The sequence below is a fragment of the Schistocerca serialis genome, chromosome 2, assembly GCF_023864345.2.
Source record: "Schistocerca serialis cubense isolate TAMUIC-IGC-003099 chromosome 2, iqSchSeri2.2, whole genome shotgun sequence".
In the NCBI taxonomy this organism is placed as follows: domain Eukaryota; kingdom Metazoa; phylum Arthropoda; class Insecta; order Orthoptera; family Acrididae; genus Schistocerca; species Schistocerca serialis.
Window position 1 is genome coordinate 949,225,747 of NC_064639.1, and position 20,322 is coordinate 949,246,068.

Sequence of the window (20,322 nt, forward strand, 5' to 3'; positions counted from 1 at the left end):
GCGCGCCACTGCACGTGCAGCCGCAGCGCCACATGTCATCTCTGTGCGAGGCGGCGACTTAAAAAGGATTCTCCATCGCCGCAGTATTCGCCCTGGTGGCTGCCTCCAGACAGTACTTGTCTCGAAAACAAAGCAACTTCTAAACATCCCAACACTCCGGTTCACGATGGAACTACTTGTCAAAGTTCACGTATTTGTGAAATTATTTGGCAATGTGCTGCCTTGCTTGACGTATGTCACACTGACGTCTTTGACAGATTATTTTGATCGAGTGGAGATTTGCCATACAAGTTTGACCGTTTAATCACGCATTTGTCAACCGACCGTCAGTTGCTTCCTAGACTTATGTCTAACTTTGATATATCTGGCTAATGGAGTACTTTTCGAAGATTTAAAGTTTGTATCGTGTACTGCACCACGTACGTTGCTCGTAAGTGTCAAAGGATCTTTGCTGGACGATACACATAGCGTGACAGCTGCTTCAAAAGTGTCTGAAAAATCCTTGGACAGCAAGTAGCTATTTGACAGAGTTTTGATCGTCTACAAAGCTGCAGAATCTTCAGACTGAGATGACAGAAGTCCTGGGATACTGATTTTCAGTTCTAGGTACTGCTTACACAAGGTGTGGAAGGACAGCTGCACCAGTGCACTGTCATTTGTACTCAAGTGATTCGTGTGAAATGGTTTCCTACGTGATTATGGCCGCACGACGGTAATTAACAGTCTAGAATGCCAAATTGTAGTTGGAGCTACGCGCATGGGACATTCCATTTTCGAGTTGTCAGTGCAATCAGCAAGCAACACTGCATGAAGTAACTGCGGAAATCAATGTGGAACGCACGACGAACGTATCCGTTAGGGCAGTGCGGCGAAATTTAGCGTTAATGGGCTGTGGGATCAGACGACCGACGAGAGTGCCTTTGCTACCAGCACGACATCGCCTGCAGCGCCTTTCCTTGGCTCGTGACCATGGGTCGGACGGTGGCCTGTTCAGATGAGTCCTGATTTCAATTAGTAAGAGATGATGGTAGGGTTCGAGTGTGGCGCAGACTCCACGAAGCCACGGACCTAGGTTGTCAACAAGGCACTGTGCAAGGCGGCGGTGGCTCCAGAATGGTCCGGGCTGTGTTTACATGGAATGGGCTGGGTCCTCGGTATGTTCGGATACTTCGAGACCATTTGCAGCTATTCACGGAATTTATGTTACCAGAAACCGATGACAATGCACCTTGTCACCAGACCACAATTGTTAGCGTATATTCTGAACATACTGAACGAATGGTTGGGGCACCCAGATCACTCGACATGCATTCCCTGAAACATTTATGGGACATGGCCGAGAGGTCAGTTCGTGCACAAAATCCTGCACACTTTCCCAATTATGGACGGTCATAGAGACAGCATGGCTGAACATTTCTGCAGAGAACTTCCAACGACTTGTTCAGTCGATACCACGTCGAGCTGCTGCACTAAGCCGGGCAAAATGAGGTTCGACACGATATTGGGAGGTACCCCTTGACTTTTGTCACCACAGTATAGTTCAGATGCAGGAAACGATAGGCCTCACAATGGATCATTCTGTACGGGGGGATGATCGGTCCCTGGTGTTCTCACGGTGGTGACCCCTCTCCCTCTCCCTCTAGTTGGGCTGCGTGGTTGGGCGGCGCCGCCCACGTCGCGTGCGCTCCGCTTCCCTGCTGCAGGGACGACGCCCTCCCGACCGCCGCCCACTTCCGACACTCCGGCTCTCGAGGCACGCAATCCTGCTCCATCCGTCTGTCTGTCTGTCATGCCGGCACAAGTAAACCTAATTTTAGGTCGCATGGTCTACTGCATGAATCGTTGTATGGATCCATGTCTGACTACTGCGTGAATCGTTGTATGGATCCATGTCTGACAAAATCCGCTGGTGTAGCCTGTATTGAAGTTACTTCGCCCAAATGCCCAATTAGAAGACAGCGACACCCGTTAGCTTGCTTCAAAAGATCGAGCAGAATGCCTGCGAGCACTCTCATTTATAGCCTGATTTTTGTTCTATGACTTTGGTAACACTCGGTTTTTTAATTCATTATACTCTGTTGCAGATTGCTTTAGTATACAGGAAACCAGATTTTTTTGGGACTTTTCAGTCTCGTCATTGATACAGAAAGAACATCTTACGCTGCTTTGGACCAGCGGAAAAATGCGCCTCCAGGAGCACAATAGAGGCGAATATGCTCCTCTTTATAAAGAGGGATTGAAAAGTGAGGTACCAGCTGTCTCACCCTACCTTCCTCGATGCCTTAAAAATTTTTACTTAAGATTTTGGCAAGCGTACATATTCGCGCTCTTCTTTAACATGCACCTCACATTCAGCCCAACTTATTGTCATTATCTCTGTGATAAAACTGTCACTGTCTCCTGTCTCACAGCCTCCTCCTCCTCCTACTACTAGTAGTAGGAGTCCACTTCCACACTCTCCTCTTCTATATTCCTCTCCTACTGCAACTGTCTTATATTTTCCTAGTACTATTCTATCACTGTCAGCTACGTTCGCTGCCACTGTCTCACTTTACTGTTTCTATAGCACCACCGCTGTCTACTATCTTCCAATATTTATCACTGTTAGGGCTGTTTCCCACTGCCACCGTCTCCTCTCTTTTCCCAAAATTTGCGGAAAAAAAATTTCAGAGGTGCTCGCTTTTCGGTCAGTCTTTTAAAGAGCATATTCGCCTTTTTTGCTCCGATAGGAGCATTTTTCCGCTGATTCCCTCCTTTTCCACCGACACAGCATAGTACTTTAGTCATTCGAAAAGAAGTTTATGGGTCAGAAAAATTTTGATAATTAACTTATGTAAAACTGACATAACGGGAAACTCTTTTGGTGCTATCTAAGGACTGCCCATGAACCAATGTTGCTCCCATCAGCCCCTTGAGGTCATCGTATACCGCATCAATTGCAAAAAGAACCAACCGATTTTCTCCATTTGCCTAAGCAGAAAGACGTGTGGACCCTATGGCTATTCAAAATACTTGACCCTCCCTTTCTATGAGCCCCAGAAAACCCCGTTTTTAAGCACGGCGTTTTGGAAAGTCGCAAGCGCATAAATGAGGTTTTGATTCATTGTTACAAATAGCGCAGTTTTCATTCACATCTCCCATGATAAGCAATAGAATCTAAACACGAGTTCCAAGATTACGGGTTTGAAATTCATTTGACAATGAAAATTGCTTCCATCTCATCTCGGCGTCGACCACCAAACTCCCCTGTAAATTACTGGAATTGGTGACCTGTGCGTAGGTGTCTAGTGCCACACATCCCCGGCAACATAGAATTTAAGCCTGCTACAGTGGCGACCTTAAAGTTCACTGACTTGCTAGTTTGCCGAAGCTACTGTTCAGCTTACCTCACAAGACGGCAATACTGGGAGTTCCCGTTGGCGACAGTGACCATTAGCATCGGACGTCTGCTGGATGCACAAACAGTCTATCCAAACTGAAATACTGTGTTGTTCCACTTGCAGGTACCCACTTTTATGGCAGAGCAAAGCTTCACGTTATTGCAACCACTATGATTGTCATTCTTGGGGCTCTGCTGTTCGTGTTAGAATACCAGCTTAGTAGATAGAAGTACCGAATCTTCTAGTCTCCAGTCAGTGTGATAGTGTGACGTCACAACCGCGTACCAAATTCGCTCATGTCGCAAAGTGGACCGGACAAGCACGGACTTGCCCGTCCTTCAAGGACGCCGCGCTGGGACCCACGCGAAATTCAGCGTCTGGAAGACGTGGCGTTTCGCAAGTGCAGTCCAAGGCAAATTCTTTGATATCAACGTCAGAATCTTGCTTAATCCTTACTTGTCACTGCTTTAAGAAATTTTTTTCAGTTAAGCATTTGCATTAATTTATTTTGTATATATAGGTCTATAAAACACGATGTTACACATAAGCAATTGGCTCCTTCCAGTGCCTACCATGTTATTTCATTCTGTAATCAAATGAAAGTAAAGGTAATAACTTTAACGCTGCTGACCTGTCAATCCTTAACTGCTACTACCTAATGTTACATTAATGATTTGCAAGAGTATGCATATGCCAGCTCTGTCCCGCCCCCTACCAAGCATACAACCTTTACCCACAGGGATCACAAAATGCATCTCAGTTGGCAACGTAACACTGAACAAGTTGAAATGTTGGAAGAGAGCATTTACATTCGCGTGCAGTGATCAAAATTTTTTTATTGCTACGAGCGGAACAACAGTTTCAGCAGCGGTACAGCAGAGTAGTATCAAGAGACAAAGTAAGTGATAAAACGAGTATTGCGCGAAAAGGTGCCAAGGTCAAAACTGTAGCTTACACACAACAGAAGAAGATTTGAGTTAAAACTTCTGTATATAAATGAAAACGGATATGTATTTCAGGTCATGGATGATGCCTTCATAAACTGAGGTGAAACTGTCAGCGAAAAATATTGCTTAAAACCATTTAATATAACAAAGGGAAAGCGTTTTAGAACTGCAAGGATTCCAAGGCAGATGGGATAAGAAATTTTTCACGGTCTGCAAACAGCACAAATAAATATAGTGAAAACGAAGTGGAGATCGACACGTCAAATAATAAAATTCCTTGTGAACAAGATAATCAAAGCACGTAACGGACATGGATGAAATGGGATAGGAGGCAGATTTACAAAAGAGGATTTTCAAATAAAAAATTCACGCTTCGACAGGTTTTCAAGGACAGAAGTAGACCACGGAAAAAAATCGTCGTGAACGAAAGAGCAAGTAAGTTTGCCGAGTTTGAGAATGAAAGGACATTGGACAAGAATCAAGACCAGAAGAAACGAAGCTGACCTGAATTGTCGTGGTCCTCAGATGGCCAAAGCGAAAAGAATGTAAACGTGCCAAAAATCTTTCTCCGTTCATGATCAAACTAATAAGGAGGCAATTCTCGTGAAACCCACCTTCTGGTTGAAAACAGTGCGACAAAGGCAAGTGCTGCTAACTTTAGCCGATGGTTGACAGAGCAACGCTGCCAGTAAAATCCCTCTCATTGATCGTGCAGTGGATGTTGGAAATGAGTGTTACTTGAGAATAACATCCAGTAGTTGCATACTCAATATTTTCTGTGAGACAATCAGACAAAATGTTTTGTATGGTTGCCGTCATCTGAACTATTGGAAGCAGCATTCGGTGCTCATCACTTAATGCTCTTACGAAGCATGGCCAATGGTGGCTACAACCAATTACTGGCAAAACTTTTCTGTGACTGGGTCAAAGAGAATATTAAAGGCACAATTAAACAACATCGACCACTACCGCCACGACAAAATAATTTTACCCATTGTCCATTAAAGTTCAAGAAAGAAAAATAGTCTTCTGCCAAAACAATTTTACAAGCGTTTGTTTATATCTAAACCAGATTTATTGGTTCTTAACCAAGGGAATCTCAAAATTATTCGAGCAGTATGCCAGAAGTAAGGTCAAAAGTTACTGTAGAGTGCATCATCTGCGCTACTCACGAAAATACCATGTGTCTCGCAGCTTGGTTATGGTGTGTTGAACAGTTATTACCATTTCACGCACAGTTCCAGTCCGCGAGACTTGCTGAATACGGGCTGTAGGTCTACGGCGGAGAGGCAACACCTCTGCGAACACACCGCATGTGTAACACGATGGCACGAACGGCAGTTCCGGAGCACGTGGCCGCTAGAATTAAACGCGATACGAGGCGCTCCGCTGTTTCATATCGAGCCGAGATCGGTTCATTTTAGTGGGCGTAAAAATATATGGCATGCAATGTCATAACCCAATCACAGACAGTAAAAGTAAAGCACGACGAAGAAGACACAGTAGCGACCCATCACATAAGCTACAAACATCCTTTCTGAAGGCGTGCTCCGCAGATGAGGAAAAACGCCGCGTTTCAGAGAGAAATTCAGTCGACCACAGTAAAACAACCCGGAATATGTTAATTTATGAAATTTCTGGGGTGAAAGTTTATCTACGCCCATTTTAACTTGCTTAATGTTGTCGAAGTTGTTCGACATGTACAATTTTACCGTCTCCGCTAATCCTTATACTTTGCGAATCAATTATTTCTTGAAACCAAACAGTAATGTACATATCAACCCATCCCTTTATTCAGTCAATTTGAGGTATAAACCCTTTGTCTACTCATTTGGACGCACTACTCTTCATTAATTGATAACGTAATCGTCTAATCTTCGGCATTCTGCTGTACCATCTCATTCCAAAGCCGCTTTTCTCTTCTCTGTAACGCTTAAGGTCCATGTTTCACTGCGGTACAACGCTACACTCCAAATGCTTCCGTAACTTTCCAACACTTACAATTAATATATAAATGTAAGAATTATATTAGCATTTGCAAATACGGTGGAACTCCAACTGCACTATTTATTAGTATCAACTAAAATTTATGCCGGACTGGGAATCGGACCCGGATTTCTCGCTTTACGCGAGTGGCTGCCGATCCGAGCACTCTTCCCGGACGGACGCAAACTTCCACGTGTCTCCGTTTTGTCTACATCCTATACATGCATAGGCAGCCGTGTGGGTTAACGTGCCCACTAGAGTCCAAGTCAGACACAAATTTTCGTTGACATCAATAAATGATGTAGCTGGCGTTCCATCACACTCGTAAATGCGAATATACTACTTGCATTTCATACAGCTGACGACCATAGCAGTGCTTGCTCCTTCAGATTATTCACGCATGTCTGAAACACATTGAAGAATACATCGAACACTACAATTTATTAATATTTAAATATTAACGTATGACTCAATTTCAAGAACGGTTCTATAGCTATAGCCCGCTTATATTTTACATCCTTTTCTATCACCGTACATTATTCTGCTACGCGCGCAGCAAACCCTTCTTTCAGTACCTCACTTCCTAATCTAATTTCATCAGCAACGCCACATTGCACTTCTATTACTTTTCTTAATGTTCATGGTGTATCCTTCTCTCGAGACACCATTAACTGTTTTGAACTGATTTCCCTATTTCTTTCCGGTGCCTGACGGAATTATTACGATGTCGTGGACGAAATCTCTTCAAATTTCTTTTTTGCCTGTTCAAAATCAAAATACATAAGAAACGCGAAATCCTTGTAAACAGAAAAGTTTAAATAGCAGCAAACATACATTTGGATGGAGAAAAATCAGAAGCAAGTCATCAGCTTTAAGTAACTGGGTAGGGGAACAGCAGAGGGTGGTAGACCGCGGCAGAAGATTAAGTGCAGAACTGCACAAGCTGCAACAGCATTCAATAAGAGAAGAATGTTTACTAGCATCGAAAAATATCAATTTACGAACCGGGGAACCATGTTAACACTTTTTGTTTGGAGCATGGCTCAGAGATAGGAGTAGTCCAATCGGAAAGCGAAAAGACTACAGTCTTTTGACGCATAGTGCCAGAGAAGATTCCTAGAGATGCCATGGAGAGAGCATGACAAATGAAGAAGCCTTCCACAACGTAGGAGAGAAAAAATCCTTGTAGAGGACCATCAAGAAACGGAGGGGCAGTTGCTTTGGGCACCTATACAGATACTGCCCCTTCGTGGTGAAATTAAATGCAGGACAACTTTCTCGGGCCAACGTACGACGAAGACCAATCCTTCCGTACATCAGACAGACAAAACAAGATCTGAATCAGCCAGCATACTATGAACAGGACTGGGGAGGGTACGGAATAATGGAGACAGACATTCGACCGACCAATAGTCTGACATCAGAAGAAGATTTAGTAACATCGGGGACAGGCTATAACCCAGTATCTCATATACCTTTTATCTCAATTATTGCCTCTCTCTCATGTCTTCAGCCTCTGAAAAATGCTGTCTGCATTCCACGAGTTTTCGAGCTTGCAGTCAGATGAAGTCGACAGACATCTTGCCACATTTCGACTGACAGCTATTCACTGTAAATCTCACTTGAAGATGCCTGAACAATCGTCAGCCGAAATATCGTGGCAAGAGGTCGATGACATCCGTGTGCAAATCCTAAACATCATTGACTACTCATTACGCCCGTAAAACTTCAAGAATCATAACTGCAGTCTGACTGCCGCGCGGTTTGAGTCCTCCCTAGGGCGTGTGTGTGTGTGTGTGTGTGTGTGTGTGTGTGTGTGTGTGTGTGTGTGTGTGTGTGTGTGTGTGTTTCTTAGCGTGAGTTAGCCAAGTAGTGTGCAAGTCTAGGGACCGATAACCTCAGCAGTTGGGTCCCTTAGGAATTCACACACATTTGAACATTTTTTGCAGTCTGACTACTGTACGAGTTGCACCGGCCAAACAAGTTACTAAGAAATACGGGCTCTTGCGGATACGTATTGACTCGTTTTTCCCGCTCCTCACTGACGATGGGAAAGAGAGTAAAAATCTCAGTAGCGCTGTAGAAGTACGAGGTGAGTACAGTAATGAGACTGATTTTTTATCTCCCAAAATTTATTTTTCCGGAAAACATTATTGCCCCCCTTCAAAGTAGAAGGTATACACCCCGGAGTCGTTCCCAGTCCTGGTAGCAACACTGAAGTCTTCAACTAGTAGGGCCTTTTTAACATGTCGGTCACATTCTTTTCAATGTTCTCCCATGTCCCAGAAAAAACTTTTCAATTTCGGAAGGAAAAATCATAAGGTCTAGGTTCAGTTAGATTGCGGGGGGTGGGGGGGTGAGAAACAACAGGGAATACCTTTTACGGCCAAAAATTCCGAGCTGGAAGTTGCCGTGAGGCATGGGGCGTTGTCGTGATGCAGCATCCAATTGTCTGCTATGTCCGGTCTCACTCGATTCACCATTTCCCTGAGCCTTTCAAGGACATCTTTGTAAAAGACTTGGTTGACAGTTTTTCGTGGAGGAACACATTTTCATGCACGACATCCCTGCTCTCAAAAAAGCAGATCAGCAAGGTTTTAATTTGCTCATTCGAGCTATTTTCGGCCGAGGAGATGTCGAAATGTGCCATTCCTTACCTCGCCGCTTTGTGCCAGGATTCATTACCCGTGGACACGCGACTAAACCATTCGAGATCATTGGCAATCCTATCAAGAGCGTCAACGCTCACGTTTCTTCGATTATCGTTCTGCTCAGTTGCGAGGTTTTTCGGCACCACTTTGGCACAAACTTTACGCATGTGCAAAACGTCGGTCACAATTTGATATATGGTGAAGTATGTAACACGTCACTGCTTATCCTCCACATCCGCATGGATCTCTGCAAATCACATTTAAGTGTCTGGCAGAGGGTTCCTCGAACCACTTTCACAATTCTCTAGTATTCCAATCACGTATAGCGCGCGGAAAGAAAGAACACCTATTCTCTCCGTACGAGCTCTGATTTCCCTTGTTTTATCACGGTGACCGTTTCTCCCTGTGTAGGTCGGTGACGACAAAATATTTTCGTAATCGGAGGAGAAAGTTGGTGATTGGAATTTCGTGACAAGATTGCTCCGCAACGAAAAACGCCTTTGTGTTAATGATGTCCGTCCCAAATCCTGTATCATTTCAGTGACTCTCTCCCCTATTTCGCAATAATGGAAAACATGCTGCCCTACTCTGAACTTTCTCGATGTACTCCTTCAATGCCATCTGGTACGGATCCCACACCGCGCGGCAAAATTCTAAGAGGACGGACAAGGGTTGTGTAGGCAGTCTCCTTAGTAGATCTGTTACATTTTCCAAGTGTCCTAACAGTAAAACGCAGTCTTTGGTTAGCCTTCCCCGCAATATTTTCTGTTCGTCATTGTTGACCGTCAGACTGATCTCACCAAAGCACGCGGACGTTCGACCTCTTCGTTGCTTTTTGAAATTGGAGGTCTGTCTGAGCGAGGTTCATCTTCAACGTTTTCTCAGCCTTCTAGCGAAAAACTTGTTCTCTTGATAAAGGAGCCGGCCGCTGAGACCGAGCGGTTCTAGGCGCTTCAGTCCGGAGCCGCGCTGCTGCTCTGGTCGCAGGTTCGAATCCTGCCTCGGGCATGGATGTAATGTAAGGTTTAAGTAGTTCTAAGTCTAGGGGACTTATGACCTCAGACGTAAAGTCCCATTGTGCTTACAGCCATTTAAACCATTTTTTCTTGATAAGGAATGCACCCCATATGTCAGTTTCAACTTTCCAAAGGTCACAGACGCGGATACACCAAGTTTAACAGAACACTTCACTTCATGGCATAACGTTGTTCTAAATTCCACTGTTATAACAGAAGAGCAACATCACTGATGGATGTCTCAGAAATCACATGATGGCCTGCACGGAGCTGAAACTGAGCATCTGGTAGGGATAAAGACACCGGATCTACACGACTAAATCAACACAGCGTTGCCAGATCGCTCGCAGTGTTGTCTACATCTACATTTATACTCCGCAAGCCACCCAACGGTGTGTGGCGGAGGGCACTTTACGTGCCACTGTCATTACCTCCCTTTCCTGTTCCAGTCGCGTATGGTTCGCGGGAAGAACGACTGTCTGAAAGCCTCCGTGCGCGCTCTAATCTCTCTAATTTTACATTCGTGATCTCCTCGGGAGGTATAAGTAGGGGGAAGCAATATATTCGATACCTCATCCAGAAACGCACCCTCTCGAAACCTGGCGAGCAAGCTACACCGCGATGCAGAGCGCCTCTCTTGCAGAGTCTGCCACTTGAGTTTGTTAAACATCTCCGTAACGCAATCACGGTTACCAAATAACCCTGTGACGAAACGCGCCGCTCTTCTTTGGATCTTCTCTATCTCTTCCGTCAACCCGATCTGGTACGGATCCCACACTGATGAGCAATACTCAAGTATAGTCAGTCATTACTTTTCTCCAACACCTCGCACACACCCCAGAAGTGGCACTGCCACACGCTGCTTTTGTCGGCAAGTGGAAACTCGCGGTGTCTTATTAGTTGGCGGACTTTAGAGCGATGCGGCAGATGTGGGGCAGCAGCGGCGCCTAGCGGAAAACGAGGCGGTAATTACGGCTGAGGGTGCTTTCGCCGGTGGAAAGCCACACACACGTTCAAAGTTTCCCACACGGGTGGCGCGGCCGCCGGCCGTGACGATGGGATTTCTCCCCGCGCGCCGCCGCCGCCGCGCGTTTCGCAAGCGCGCCCTCGCCCGCCTCTGCCGTGGCCACACAGCCTTTGCCTCGGCTCTGCCTTTCTCCCGTGGCGACTGGGCCGGCATTTCCGCGCATTCCGGGCAAGGCCGGCCAGCACCTGTGGCGCTTCCGGGCCGCCGCCGTGGCCGCTGAATCAGTGGGCGGGGCTGCAGCAGCCAAGCGCTCTCTTCTGGCACCCATTCACATCGCGATTTGTCCGCCGAGCCGCCCGAATGTGGGAGGACACCGGCGACAGTTTGGCGGACCCTACCTGCCTGAAATGACGGACTGTGGGCTGGCAGTTACGGTAGGAGCTAGCAGGTAGAGATCCACTGGTCGACCTGGACCTGGACCAAGTGGACGCACCGCCCTAACACAGGCAAACGGGTCGGGGTAGACTAGCTCGCCGGACTCGTCCGCCTTCGTAGGGGGGCTTTTAGAGAATGGATGGTAAGAACAGACCGGTATTTTAATCCTGAATAAGCGATATTTTTCAGTATCGGTTTGGTCTGTTATAATAGGTGTTTATTTTTTACTAATAGCCAAATAAAGAACCGAAATATCAATTAGCCATAGGAGCGATGTTAAAATTGTTTTTAAACAAACCTTTTTTAAAAAAGGAGTAATTTTTATTCGTAAAATTTGCACTGGTTTGTAATAGTGCTTTATTGTAGAAAATAGGGAAAGCAATCAGTGCTATTTTAATACCAATACCGACAGAAACGAGCAACAAATATTTGGCATAAGAATAAGTACAGCACTCTTGATTTTAAGACAATGTTTTGTTGCCATGGTGCTGTGGTCTGAGTTACGCCTGTACATGCAGTGTGCAAGACTTAACCCCGCCCGGTCTATACGGTAGATTCTCGCTATCGTCGCTGGGCATCAGTTATATATTGCGGAATGGCACCAACGGTAGTCTGGAAATATTTTTTACGAAGTGATGTAGTAATGAAGTACAATTCTTAAAGAATTGTTTTGTCATTTCTATGAAACAACAAAGGAGGAAGAAAATTATGGCAACAGCAAAATTGTAAACTTAACAACGATTCATTTGTAGTAAATAAATATAAAAAGGAGCTGATATGCTGCCTTTGTCTACACATATGCCTTTACCACCGTGAGGTCCTCAAAAGCAGACCAATTAACAAGAAAAACAGTTTTTCAACCTCAGTTTTCACTCTTTTAGCACTGACTATTCGTAATGTCCAAATTGTTACATAAACTCCAATTGAAACACGGGTTTTGAGCAGAGTTTCAAAAATTTGAATCAATAGCGGGATACCGGTGCTTTTTTTTGTACTAGTCAACCACGTATTTCGTTTCCGGAAAAGCAGCGAACAATGGACAGGCTAAGTTTTCTTTTATTGAAAATTTATTTTAACATTTTGATTCTATGTATCTTGAAATTGAGGTAGACGAAATTTTTCAATCTTTTTCGGCACGTTTATTACAGGAAATCCTAGGATAAATATCGAAAATCTGTTCTTTCAGGAAATGACTATTTTTAGCGGTTTTAACAGTCCGGTTAAACAAGGTTTGGAAAAACCGATAGCTGAAAACCGGTTATTTCAGGCATAACCACCATCTCTATTATAAAGGCGAACGATTTGGAGTGGACTCATACGGCGGATGCGCCCCCCCGTGTAACGGGAGCCTTCACGGACGGGGGCAACTCTTTCAGCTTCCTGAACTAGTTCAATGGAGCTCGAGTCGTTTTTAGAGACTTTCATTTCTATTTGTTCATCGCTTCTTTTTCTAACTGAATAATATTGTCTGAATCAAACTTTAATAAATGGTACCAGTTTGCTTTTGTTCTACAACATTGGAGAACAAAAGCAAACTGGTGCTTTTCATTTATTATAATAGTTGTTCTAGCAAGAACCGAAAGAAGATTCTGTAAACTTAATAAAAGGTCATGTTTATTAAAAGTTGTAATTTAACATTTGTTAATACGTATGGAATTTTTACAATAAAAACTGTTGCTGGTGAGACTCCAAACAATTACTCTACAGTTACAGAAATTATTCTCAACACACTAAAATGGCCAGTGAAAATTGTTTACGGTTTTACAGTGTTTACAAAGCTTCCAGATCTCAAAGCAGAGTTATCGAGTTTTTTAAGAATCGCGTCGTACTGCTTCCGGAAATTGGAGGCTCAAGTCAGGTAGATATGAAAAAATGGATGAGAACCAGTCCGTGCGTGTTTGCATTACGTGTGCTCAATGCCGAGGTTATCAAAGTTTTTACACACTGTAAAAGAAACGAATGTGGATAAACTGTCCAATATAACTGAAACACAGTGAGGAGGAAACCTATAAAATGACTTCACCCCACTCGCGTTGACCTAAACAATCACTATCTCACAGGCCTTGAATCAGTCCGCTTTTATCGATAGGCCTTAACAGCACAGTAAAAGTGGAAGACTAACCAGAACTCTAGCGGCGACAGCACCACCCGGACTATTACCATCACGCGATACCGATGAACCACACTTTCAGAAATTCTCCCAGTAAACCACAGACGACAATTCGCCTTCTTTACCACAGTTCTCACTTACTCGTTCCATTTCATATTACTTTACAAAGCTACGCCCAGATATTTAAACGAGGTCACGGTATCAAGCAGGACACTACTAAAGCTGTATCTGAAGATTACGGGTTTGTATTTCGGCACTAACTTACATTTTTCAGCATTCGGAGCTAGCTGCCATTCATAACAAGAACAGTCATGCTGTGTTCGAGGACGACAAGGACGCAGCTCGCATCATTCACGACTGGTTTTGTAAAAACGAAGATTAACTGTTACCAGATGTCAATATAACTGAGCCTTTGTTGTCTACTTTGGAGAAAAGGGTATGTGGTGTCTGTACACCTCCATCGTCATTACTCAAATGTTCAAATGTGTGTGAAATCTTATGGGACTTAACTGCTAAGGTCATCAGTTCCTAAGCTTACACACTGCTTAACCTAAATCATCCTAAGGATAAACACACACAGCCATGCCCGAGGGAGGGCTCTAACCTCCGCCAGGACCAGCCGCACAGTCCATGACTGCTGCGCCGGAGACCGCTCGGCTAATCCCGCGCGGCTATCGTCATTACTAAACTTGCCACTATTTTGCAGGAAGAATGGTATAAGATCCCTTGGAAACCATACGGGACCTGTATTTATCCATTCCGAGGCGAAAGGAAGCTGTTTTGAATGTCAACAGGTTTCCTACTCCGTATCAGGTACTGTGCTTCTAGGCTTTCGGTATTTTGTCCACCTCCTGTACGTTACAATTCTGACTGCATGGAGTATCTAAAGGCAATGTCTATCTACTTCTTTGACTTCCCCATGTTGCGGAGACGTTCCGCATGAACATTCTTAAAATTTATTTCAATAAATTCAATAGTAGACTGCGACTTGCTGAAGTATCAAGAATACGATAGCTTCTGTTGCATTAAAACGTGGTCACGATCGGTTTCTACATCCTTAGTCAATAGAATGTCAATTACAGGCACCGACCCCAACAGACGAATATTCAAGTCCAAGCTCAATCCCAACGTCTCAACTCTGGCGTACAGAACGGGATGCGGATAAGGGACTTGCCGATGCGGATATCGTATCTTGCCCGACACCTATAGCATGAGTGATCAAGCACAGTGCGCTTGATCACTCGTGCCTGAAGCTTGCAGTTACAAGTGTGGACGCGCTTACAGACGGTAGGAGGCGTGGCGCTTCCAGCTCGGCGGCGACAGGCCGCGACAGGAGCGGCAGCTGGCAGCCGGGGCCGGGTGCTCGCGGCCACTGGGTCACTCACCGGCTGGAGCGCTGCCGCGGCTGCGTCCGCGGCGTGTCTCATCCTGCCGGGCCCGGCCCGCTTACGTCACGCGCCAAGGTCGCGCCGAGCCAGCGCCACGCCCGATCTGCCGGCCCCTGCCGTACCCGCAGCCCGCACAGCGCCGTCCCAAGCGGCGACCTGTCACTCGCACGTCACACGCGAGTCGTCACTTCTCGTCCGGCGGTGATGGCTGCGCATTCGCTTCGGGCACCCAGCACTGTTCACTATTCCATTAGCACACACTACTCCAAAGGAATGTGCTAGCGGCATTCACATACGTCTGTACCTTTTTTCAGTACATCATTTTTACGTAGAGGTTCAGTTTGTGGGCTTTATTTAGTTTGTGAAGTATCTAGGACGAACTTGAAATTTTTATTCAAGGTAGAAAACATGGGCAGAACCCGTTCAATGATTAGGCTAAGACAGTGGCAATTTTTTTTAGAAGTTCTCAAGCATACTAGATAGTTCAATATATCAATTTCTGCGACTTCTGCAATATATCAGTTTCTGAGCTACCTAAATCATAAAACAGCTCTCAGATGGCCAAACAAACTCAAAGAAACATACTGACGAAGTTACTTTTGAATACACTGTGGGAGTGAACAGTGATCGATGTGTTACAAATATTTACTATCAAAAACAGTCTATCACAATTTATTTATTACGGTGACCGGTTTCGACCACTACTGTGGTATCTTCAGACCAATGAGTAAGGAGCTCCTCCTGCTGGAGAATCACTACTTTTTTTCTCTTAGTATTGATCTGTAAGAATTATGTAATCTATGTAAATGGAAGTCTCTTATTACACCAGTAATCGTATCTGTGCAGCATTGTACTATCATGTCAGTTAACGATTATTGCAGCCTACTCATTAAAAATCGTTTCAATAAAGACATGTTGTAGCTCAATTGTGAATCGTCTGACGTGACAGTCTTCGCAGCAAGTTCGTTAGAAAGAAGCCTGCTGCCACATATTTGGAACGGGGTCCAACTTCACCATGGCAACCAGTGGTTCCAAATAGTTCACTAACAGGCCTTGAGACGTCAAGCCATGTACTGTCAAAACGAAGTTCATTTCTTCTACATGTTTAAATATTTTTAACGCTTCTTAATTGACAATAGCTAAGTTTAGTGTGTGTGTGTGTGTGTGTGTGTGTGTGTGTGTGTGTGTGTGTGTGTGTGTGTTTTCCTTTCTTGACAATATTCTTTTAACTAAGAAATTTTACATTGTTGTTCGACCTATAACCCATTGGTTAGTAATGACATCATTCCGTCAGAAGTGGGCGGAGCCTCTCTTATACATAGCAAGACGTGCAGTGATTTCTCCAGTAGTAATTCTCCAGCAGGAGGACCTTACCCATTGGTAATTCATCGTTTTATAACTATGTATTTTCTTTAAAGTATTTAGCCCTCTAATTAAAGCTTTGTATACGACTTGTAGGTCTGAAGATGACCACAATAGTTGTCGAAACCGGTCACCGTAATAAATTGTGATGAAGACTGCCTTTGATAGTAAATACTGACGCAGGTTTACAGATATTCAATTTTTCATATTTTAATTTTTTCAACGATGATATACTTAAGCGGAACTATTATAAAGAGTTATAAACTTGAAACTTCCTGGCAGATTAAAACTGTGTGCCCGACCGAGACTCGAACTCGGGACCTTTGGTTCGCAGGAGAGCTTCTGTAAAGTTTGGAAGGTAGGAGACGAGGTACTGGCAGAAGTAAAGCTGTGAGTACCGGGCGTAGTCGTGCTTCGGTAGCTCATATGGTAGAGCACTTGCCCGCGAAAGGCAAAGGTCCCGAGTTCGAGTCTCGGTCGGGTTCAAATGGTTCAAATGGCTCTGAGCACTATGGGACTTAACATCTATGGTCATCAGTCCCCTAGAACTTAGAACTACTTAAACCTAACTAACCTAAGGACAGCACACAACACCCAGCCATCACGAGGCAGACAAAATCCCTGACCCCGCCGGGAATCGAACCCGGGAACCCGGGCGTGGGAAGCGAGAACGCTACCGCACGACCACGAGATGCGGGCAGTCTCGGTCGGGCACACAGTTTTAATCTGCCAGGAAGTTTCGTATCAGCGCACACTCCGCTACAGAGTGAAAATCTCATTCTGCGTTATAAACTTCTGTATATATTATCTACGCCTTTGATTCAAAATGTAAGCTAGTAATTAATGTTTGACTTACAAGACACTGTGTTTCTACATTAGTACAATCTTTGGGCAGTTTGTGAGGCATCTGAAGAAAAAAATGTACAGAGCATGCTGAAATATTACTGCCGCCGAGTTTTTTATGTGAAAACTAATCTGTTTCAATAAAACGAACTTTATGAACATTCTACATCTTTATTCTTGATGTCTACATTTTTAGATCTCAACAACGTCACCCTGGCGACGAATATTTCTCCCACAGAGAGACCGACTTGTTGACACCGTCACTGTAGAATATTTGTTAACGGAGCCACAACATCACCTCTGCTTGCGCCGCTTCATCACTGTCAAGCTGAAATATTCGAAGGTGATCTTCAAGTTGTAAATCGACTGGGGCCAACTCGGGACTGTATGGAGGATGATCAGTAACAGTGAACAAACAAAGGTGTTGGATTGTTGCAGATGTCGCAACGCCCGTGTGTGATCTGGCATTTCCATGCTGAAGAGGAGGATACTCCATGTGTGGAAGAACACTTAAAATTCGAAACACTATTGCAGCACGATGTTTTTCTCATGCCGACAGACTTACGTTAAACACTATTACCTTTCACGCTACAATTTGGGGCCACTGTGACATGTGGACACAAAGAATACAGACGTGGAATTATTTAAAACTATTTTAAAAACTTTATGAGTTTTCACTTTAGTGGAAGATACTGTTTTAGCATCTCGTAATGCTCTCGCGCCATTTAAACGATTCCCTAATGAAGCGCGTCGATCCGTGTTCGGCCGCTTCTGTCTCTTCCGTTACTCCGGCCCCTGCGACGTTAGAACAGTCTTTCAAATCATTATTTCGTAAGTTTTGCTTTGGTGGATATGCTCAGCTACATCACCTTAAGATTCTTCCAATAAATCTCAGACTGGCTGTTGCTTTCCTATAGTCAGTAATTGTGACGTTCCATGTCGGCTCGGGCGCATACTACGACACTTTTTCGGGGGCGGGAAATGTTACCAGCGACAAGTGGTGGGCAATAGCCTAATCGATAATCTATCGATCCACCCGCCCGTTTAGACGCAACATGTTACGTTTATTTGTGGTAAGGGTCAGTTGACAGTTTGTGCGCCACGCGTCGCTCCTTCGCAGATGTCCCCGCATTTGAAACTTTCCTCTACAGAGCAGACCATTTGTATAAATCTTGAACAACAGCGGCCCTATACAACAACGCCCGAAGGAGACACTAAGTTACTTTCATACCCGACGATCTCGTCCAGTTAACAGCTTGAAAGTAACAGCGACCTCTGTAGCCTTCGCTCAATGATGTGCAAAACGACAATACTGCAGATGGAAGAAAGTCTGTATGCTGATAATATCAAGATATGCGTCGGCTCAGTCATTAGTACAGGAACTAGAAGAGTCACCCAAGTACTCAGAAAGAGTTGTGTGTATATGGCACACAATATTTAACATACACAGCGTATAAATGACGCTGTCAATAAATCGCGGAAGAAAATCTAACATTAATACCTACTGAGATGTACAGTATTTAACTACAGAAAGCCATCCGGAGTGGCCGAGCGGTTCTAGGCGCTTCAGTCTGGAACTGCGCGACCGCTACGGTCGCAGATTGGAATCCCGCCTCGGGCACGGAGGTGTGGGATGTCCTTAGGATAGTTAGGTTTAAGTAGTTCTAAATTCTAGGGGACTGATGACCTCAGATGTTAAGTCCCATAGTGCTCAGAACCATTTGAACCATTTCAACTACAGAAAACCCGGTTGTACTGATTGATACGACAGGCAACTTACAATGAGCTCTATGCTCCTTACACATATCGCCGAAACAATATAATTCGACCATATCCAGAAAGAAAACCAAAATTATGGCCTGTCTGTGGAAAAGAAGATCTTAGAAGTAAAATCACAATCAAGAATAATAAACTGGAACAAGTTCACATATTCAGATACCTGGGCTGTGATCTCTCTCATGCTTAATAATTCTGAAAATCTGCAAAGTTACCTCCACATGTTAGGTGCAGTTAAGAGAACACTCCTGAAGAAAACCAGGAAAGAGACAATACTTAAATTGTATAATACTGTGACTGCACCTTTACTTCTCTAAGGATCCGAAGCATTGACTTCACCGACTAAACAATTATAGACAATTGAAGCGGCAGAAATGGACCTTCAACGAACTTTGAAAGGGTACAAATTAGAAGATCACAGGAGGAAAAGTGAGGTAAGAAAGAAGCTCCGTGTTCTAGAAATAGCACAACAGATCTAAACCTACAGAAGTAGCATGACCATCTACTACGTGTAGATAAAAAGAAGAATCCCTGGAAAACTGTGACTACACACACAAAGGTGGAGAAAAGATAGGACGACCAAGAAGAAGATCGTGCGATCAGCTGTGGATGTTTGGTTTCGGAACAGGCAAAGACGCCAGATCCGAAAATGTACATGAACTGCAAAATACACGAAATAACTTTTCTTTCAGGACTTAACAAATTGGTCATCATGATCTCTACTTATAAAAAGAAGTCCAAATTTCGTTTCCAGATATGGAAGTAAAATATAGCGATCTAGAGACTGAATCGGGACACTGTTTAAATATTTTTTTTTGTCCCACGTCAGACGGTCGTCGACGAAGCGAATGCCCCGGCCCATATCATCAGGCGCTGACACACACTGGATAACGGGACGACCGGCCTATTAGCCGCGATAAGGCTTAAGTGGCTGGCAGCTATTAACACGGCGAGCGATGACCAGCGGCAGGTCTGTTTGCAGATGTTTGAGGCCCACATACGCCGTTCCGCCGGGAGAGAGGTTAACCCAGGCACGCAGGGGTCGCACGTCGCTGCCACAATTACGCACCAGCCAAAATGGCGGACGCACCACGCTATTGCCAGACCGCAGGCTTTCCCCAACTCTGGAGTCACCTGTGTGTGTGTGTGTGTGTGTGTGTGTGTGTGTGTGTGTGTGTGTGTGTGTGTGTGTCACTGTGGAGTCACGTATATTGTGGGAAACCATTAATGGCAGAATGCCTGACTGCCACATTGGATAAAATAAAAGCTAGTTTGGCAAAAGAAGCTAAATTTAACGTGGCACCTAGATAAACATTCCATGTGCGTTACTCAGAACTTGTCACTGAATACACTTCTCTGAAGAAGTGTTTAATGAGTCAAGCGAAAATCAATCGCATATTCCTATGTGATTCCAGAGTATCTTCAACAGTGAACAGATTGGAGTGAAACTTATCGAAGGAT

At 44.5% G+C, this 20,322-nt stretch overlaps 1 protein-coding gene across 1 annotated transcript in view; it reads right to left on the minus strand.

Annotated features, from left to right (window-relative positions):
• LOC126458330 (protein rhomboid) overlaps positions 1–20,322 on the minus strand; it is a 304,631-nt gene that overhangs the window by 268,273 nt on the left and 16,036 nt on the right. The gene's annotated exons all lie outside the window — the stretch shown is intronic.